This window comes from Oreochromis niloticus, linkage group LG5, assembly GCF_001858045.2.
Source record: "Oreochromis niloticus isolate F11D_XX linkage group LG5, O_niloticus_UMD_NMBU, whole genome shotgun sequence".
Taxonomy (NCBI): Eukaryota; Metazoa; Chordata; class Actinopteri; order Cichliformes; family Cichlidae; genus Oreochromis; species Oreochromis niloticus.
The window spans coordinates 3171053-3177986 of NC_031970.2; the positions used below are offsets into that span (position 1 = coordinate 3171053).

At 42.2% G+C, this 6934-nt stretch overlaps 2 long non-coding RNA genes across 2 annotated transcripts; one reads left to right on the forward strand and one right to left on the reverse strand.

Moving 5' to 3' along the window:
* Window positions 1-115: 115 nt before the first annotated feature.
* Window positions 116-2842, reverse strand: LOC102077530 (uncharacterized). The gene is made up of 3 exons (XR_269273.4): window positions 2722-2842; window positions 1720-1880; window positions 116-1639 (listed from the first exon to the last, which is right to left on the reverse strand). It is a non-coding gene; the product is annotated as an uncharacterized LOC102077530 (long non-coding RNA).
* Window positions 2796-6934, forward strand: LOC112846863 (uncharacterized). The gene is made up of 2 exons (XR_003220044.1): window positions 2796-2932; window positions 5942-6934. It is a non-coding gene; the product is annotated as an uncharacterized LOC112846863 (long non-coding RNA).

Sequence of the window (6934 nt, forward strand, 5' to 3'; positions counted from 1 at the left end):
AGAAATGATTAATTATTCTCTGCACCACAGTGATTCCTCCTCAGTGTGGAGCAGCAGACAAAGACGTAAAATCACCCAAAGCAATAAGGACTGATACTGATCAGTAGTTCTGATGTGTGTCTTTTGTTTACTGCTCATTCAGTGGGCGCCTTCTGTTTTTATTTGCCCTCAAATCAGCCGGACATTTGATTTATTTGTATATGTTTGCCCATGTAATGTACATTATACTGTATATAGTACATGAATGGACTGCCAGGAAGTTGGGTCATTGTTAAGAAAAACACTCTTCAACTTTATTTTTACAGTTTATTTACTGAGAATGTGAACTTGAAGTTAATTTTCTGTGTTTAAGTTGGTTTTAATTTGTAAGATGAACAAAATTTAATAAAAACGTGAAGGTAAAGTTGAGTTCAGTGTTCATTTTTCCATAAAACCGAGTAAAATGATTCCTGCCTGTGTTTAATTTAAGAATGTTTTGATGTGGAAACATCACTATAATACAGGAGAAACAACGTGCAAAGCAAGACATTATATTTGCACAGATTAAAGAGCAATGACAGCCAAGTTATTAACTAATGTTGGTTAAAGAACAAACAATCTGACTAAATATGCATCAAGTGTTTATTAAATTTCCCTTGATTGTCTAAACGTTCGTTCACAGACCTGAAGATTATTTGAAATGTCTGCGTTTGTGATGGTGAGACCCTGGAGGGTCCTTCAAAAAAACGTAGTTTTACTTTCTTCCTGATATCTGTTTCACAAAGAATCAGTCATGTTGGGGTTGCAGGGATGTTGCCAGTCACATCAGCTAAGCTGATGAGCTCATATGTGTATTGCCCAACTGGTTGCTAAGTGGTTGCTGAAGGTTGCTTGGGTGAAATCAGCTGCACCAAACTCCTCTTTGTGTTTGCGTTGGTCAGTTGCAGATTGCTGCAGTTGCCTGCAGTTTACATGGAAGATGGCGATGTCTGCAAACACTCGTCATTTACTCTTCAAGCTGTAGTGAAACTGGAAACTGAGAATATTTGCCTTCAGAGTAAAAGTTGCCGTGGCCCCTTTAAACAAATTTCAGAAGGCACAACGAGTTGCTGAGTGTTTGCAGAGAGTTAGCGTCTTCCATGCAAACTACGGGTAATTGGCACTGGCAACCAAAGTAACTGCAACAAGGTTTTTGGCACACCAACCTCCAGCAACCACTCACCAGCTGAATAATAAACACATTTCCCTAGCAACCAGTGGTTACCATGGAGTCACTGGTCTATAGGCCTGTGTGATTGGGGGGATGATCTGATATCCTCGTGTTGGTCGTCCGTGATTGGGGCATAAACTGCTTCAGGTGCATACCTGCTGCTGCCTCTGCAAGCTGCTTGTCAACCATACCTCCACCCATACTCCTCCTTTCATACTGTTCATGTTACTTCTGATTTAATCAGTGTCACGTCTGTTGTCATTATCCATGCTCTGTTCTTTGAGCGGCGAAGGGTGTCATGAAAAATATTCTCCTCCAGCAGCCCTGTGAGCGCAGACAAAGGGTACACCTTCAGAATGCCCTCAGACGATGGAGTTCGAATGATGTTGCTGTACTTCCACAGGAGTTCACCTTCAGCTCCCAAAAAATTGAATTTCTTGTGCACCATCGCTAAAACAAAAAAAGAAATTATTCCGAGTATTCCTAAAAACTTGGCAGCTTTTGAATGCTCCTTCTGTCCTAACTACAACCTATGAGTGGGTGACACCGGGAGCAGGTTGTGGTCTGTAGCAGGTCAGTGGAGTGGGAAAGTTGCAGCCATGTTTAAATCTGTGTCCAAACATAGGCTCGGTCTTTCCCACTGAAGGCCTCAGCACTGAAGGTTTTCCTGTCAGGAAGTCCAGACGGGGCTCTGGGTCACAGGACACAGCACGAACAATGTAAGTTAATAAAGCTTGCAGCCGACAGAGATATGTGAACAATGGATCATCCAAGAAATCTGTCCCAAAAGTCCCTAAACTGGAACACAAATCCATAATTCACGAGACAAACTCTGAGACTAAAATATCTCTTTGCGTGCAGGAAACGAGCCGCTGGAGTGCTGTAAAGCTAAACTAACATAAATACAGTTTAATTTGTCATGGAGTCGAACTTTGGGAGCATCGTGATTCAGTTAAAACGCAGATGTTTAATCTGACCTAAGAAAGATTCTTGTGTTACAAAGAAGCTGAAGGTGGAGGTGTGGTCCGTGGTTTGCATGGCAGATGTTGTTTAACACGCAGCTCTGGTTGTTATATGCACAGGTGTACTCATCGTGGTTTATTAGAGTTACTGCGTGCCTGCTCACTTTGTTTTCACTGTCAGCTACACTGGATGAACTCGTGGTTTTAAAAACCTGCTCCGCGGCTCTCGGTAATCTGGGTCCTGCCAGCGGTGAAGTTTCTGTTTGGGCTTGTGTTCAGCTTTGTGTTGATACCCAAACACTGTTTGTGTTTATTATCAAAGGGATTCCTGTGAGTGTGCAGGACTGTAACCTAAGTTTTATATTATTAACAGGTCAGAGTAACGCAAAAATAATGCAACAAGTAACAAACTACTTAATTACTCCCTGGAGAAAGTAACAGTAATTAGTTTTAAAAAGTAATTTTACGCGTTATATTTTTGAGTAAGAACCCCAAACACGGATGAAAAGCTGCTTTGATCCCTATAAATTATTTTCTCCTTCATAACAACTGAATGTTTGCAGAACTCACCTGTTTAAATTGTATTCAGGCTTAACGTTTGTGACTGGGGGCGTGGTCTCTTTGACTGACAGGTGGTTGTAGCTGTTAGCTGTGTGCTAGGCTTCACCTCAGCTAACTGGAGCTCTGTGTTTGTGCTGCTGGAGCAATTTTGATGACATTATCTGATCAATAATTTGGCTGCTGTGCGAACAGACTGTCCAAGAGCTCAGGTCCAGTGTTGGTGAGTGAAACTGTGGGATTTTATTTGGATGTCACTGAGCTCATTAGCAGGTGTGTGTTTGATGCACCTGTGCGTGAATATAAAACTGTATCTTTGACTGTTTTGAGATTTCGTTCTCTGTCTGCACGTGCCTGCATACACCGTGAGCATCATTATCCAGGTTGCTGATTACTGCACACATGATTGGATCTTATCTCGTAAACCTTCCTCTAGTATCTCTGTGGCCGGAAGAAAAGTCTGCTAAAATTCAACTTCCAACCTCTTAAATGATTCAAAGGAACACAAACTGCAGCTGCATTTAGCTTTTTCATTTAGCTGGGCCTGTGTCTTATAAGACTGAAGTTGTCCCTTCACTGCTACTCTGTTTCCTCGTTTGCATAGTTGGTTTCAGCCTTGCAAAACACTGTGAGGAGAAGTTTGACAGTGCGGATGACTCAGGCATGAGAAGTGTTACAGAATCCAGTGACAGCAGTCAAGTGTGAAACACGAGCAGGGAAGCTCGTGTTGCCTCGTCTACCCTAAAAACCCCCCATCAGGGTAAAGCGCTGTTACTAAGTAGTGGTAGTATTTCAGGGCTTTAATTCTGTCCAAGGAGATAAAGACAACCACAAAATGTCAGAAAACTGATACAAAATAACTACGAAGAGGCTGAAAACAAGTAGCACGGAGGGATTAACCTCATTCTTTAACCACGTGCTCAGTTTTAATGACACCCAGTGATTAAATCAGCTGTAAACAAATCTTAGTCACACGTCTGTGGAAAGCCTTCTCTTTATCTTAATTTCCTTTATCTAAAGTGCTCGTCAGGAGCCTTCAGAGGAATTTTCATTCAGCTGCGTCTCACTTTTTACACCCACAGTATAAAACAAATAAATGACACAACAAGTGTTTATGGTACTGTTGTTTTTGAGGGTTAAACATTTGGGATTTCATGCTGGGCCTTTGTGACATTTCCTGTGCAGCACATCAGAGGAGCCTCTGATTACAGGAAGTCGCCTCTTACTGCTGTTTGTAATCAGCTGATTGGAGGTGACGGCGCACTGAGGAACGCAGAACCGCCACCATCTGGACTCAATAAGAACGTGTGTTCACTTTTTAAGGCTGCAGCAGTTTATATGTCACCTAACGAAGGACGTGTTGTCATTTTTCCACCGGAGTTACTTCCCAGATAAAGAATTCCCAGCCAAACGTTCATTGGCTTCAGAAAGTTCATTTTTATGCTGAGGTCAGTGCTTAAATAATCGTTTATAGAAAGTCCTTCTTCCCTTTAATTATCTTAGATTTATGTGGAGATGCTTTAAAGGGTTTAGTTTGCTACTGAAGCTTTTTATTAATGACCGATCATTACTTGCACTGAAGTATTTTGCCCTGACGCTCTAAAGTGAAAGATGCCACCTGCAGACACGCCGCTGTTAACAGATCAGTGACTCTGGCAGGTGAAAGGCTGACGGTGTGAGGAGCAGAGCAGATGTGCTGATGTTTAAACAGGCAGTAGCTGTGATGTAATTCCTGAAGCGAGCTGTTACAGCCTGCTGTAAGAGCTGCAGCGCGTCCTGTTTAGATGCTCCGGCAGCATTTCCTGCAGCTGCACGCTGGAGACCGGCCCTTTGTGTGTGCGTTATCTTCAGGATGCAGCGGTCTTCCTGCTGACTCTGTCTTCTGTAACAGACCTTCGGGGTGTTCGGTGGATGAATGCGTGCCGTCCATCGAGAGTTGTTCTGAAACGTTGTGTCCCTCGACTCCTTCGGGGGTTTTCTGTGTTTGTTCTAAAGCTTTGTCTTCTCAGCATTTGGGGGCAGGTGTGAACTCTATTTAGGATTAAAATTCAGACTCACAACAGTGTTACACAACACAGCATTAATGTCCGATCACTTCACTGAAACCCTGAATAAAGAATAAAAATCTCCACGTGGATTTAAGTGAGGAAATGGGTCAGATTAGATCAGAAAGTCCTGCAGTGATCCATGTTTCAGCTGACTTTTAATTTTTTTAAGCAGTCATGTCAGAAGAAGACAGAAGCTGTTTAATAATGAAAGTAGGAGCACGTCCACACGTTTAATGAAGAGAACTCAGTGTGGGCCCAAACAGCTGTGTAGCCTTTATAAAACACTTATGCTAATTATGGAAAAAAGGCACTTTGCATGGGAGCATAAAGATAAGGCTCCAGAGCAATGGATGAAGGTCATGTGGTCTAAGAAGAGAGGTCAACAAAGTGATGCACCCATCATGCCTAGTGCCCGCTGTGTGAGTCTGGGCATGTGTCGTGGTCTGGAGTCGCTCTGTCGGACACGTCAGGCTATCGATGGCACAGCGTGCTCCAAAACGAGAGCTCGAGCAGTCGTCCGGCTCAGAGTATGAAAGAGTGCAGAACTTTAAACCACTGAGAGACTGTCGGATGTGCTGCAGAAGACTTTTTGCAGCAGTCAAACTTTCCCATCATCCATACAAGATCTCTGAGTGGAGATGAAGGCTGCAGCACTGCATGAGCTTATCAAAATGATGCTCTGGCGATTTAATGGCATCATCAAAGCTAAAGGTGATCCAACAAACTATTAAAGAGTAAACATTTGGCCTTACAAGTAAAATATTTTACATCAGTACAGTATTATCAAACTGTCGACTGCTTCTGGGACCGACTCTGTTTTCGTCTCTGAAGGGTTACCGTGGCATTCGGAGATGGGCCGTGGCTGCGTTATCGCGCTGTCGCTCTCAGCACACGCTGTCTTCATGATCCCTTCCATAAAAGCAAACATAACAATGATGCAATGATACCCAAAATAACAATTGGCTTGTTATAAATAGCATTTGGTCAAACAGACTTGCACAGTGTTGTGCTGCATTAGATGCCTCACCGCCGACACAGAACAACAAGCTGCAGCCACAAATATGTCTGCCTCTGGTTCTGACTGAGCCACAGCAACGTTTTCAGACACAGTCAGTCTCCTAACGTCTGACTGCCGATGATTTCCTCGTTTTCCTTCTCTGATGTGCGTCTCTTCCTGTTTTCAGCCTCGCGGCCTGCTGGGGAGTTTCACAACAGCGTTTGCTCTCAGGGTAACTCCTCACACTGAGGTTTCAGCTTTGGCATGTCACCTGAGTTTAGATCACATCTTCTACTAAAACTGCAGTTTGCATCAGGCTGTAAACGTGTTTCTTTCTGCTGTAAAGTTTGACTTTTTAACCTGTGAGTCTATGAAGACTGACTCACTGCTGGAGCCTCAAGTGGACGTTAAAGGAACTGCAGTTTTTTATTTTCAGTCACCTCAATTTAGTTTTTTGTGATAAAGTTGAAGAATTTCAGCAGAATCATAGATTTACAGAATTATAAATTTCAGTGTTTTCTACCACTGAATATTAGCCTCGCAGACACGTCTCACTCTGATTCTGAATGTTAGTCGTTTTAAAAGTGACGATCAGAGGGACGAAGTTTGATCTGGAAAAAGTAAAATAGTTTTGTCAGATTTCCTGCATCGTTTTGTTGATCTTTTGGAAACTGCTGACTGAACCGTCCTGGAGGACAGCTTGTTGTTGTCTTATTTTATGCAAATAATGTGAGTGTGTGCGTTATGGTGTGTGGTGAATTGGACCTAAACGCAGATGTCTGACACCAACTGCACAAACAAAAAAAAAACAACCTTTATTCTGGTGGAAATTGAATTTCATGAAAAATCCAAAGAACTCTGTCTTCCTCCCAGTTTATTTGTTTTTATTATGAAGCACTTTGTTTTTAAACTTGCTAAATAAATAAAATGACCTTTATATATTGATTTTATTGTCTCTGATCAACCTGATCATGAACGAGTGGTTCTAAAATACTTTTACTGATTCTCAGTTTTTTGTACACTTGTGTGCTTTATACACATTATAAACATTTTAGAGGACAATGATAGTAACTATAAGAGCCTCTGATGATAATGTTTTATAATTCATTGAGTCAGAAAAGCACATAGATGAGATCCTCACCTGGTCTCCTCACCAGAAATCATCATCCTGCTTTAAAGA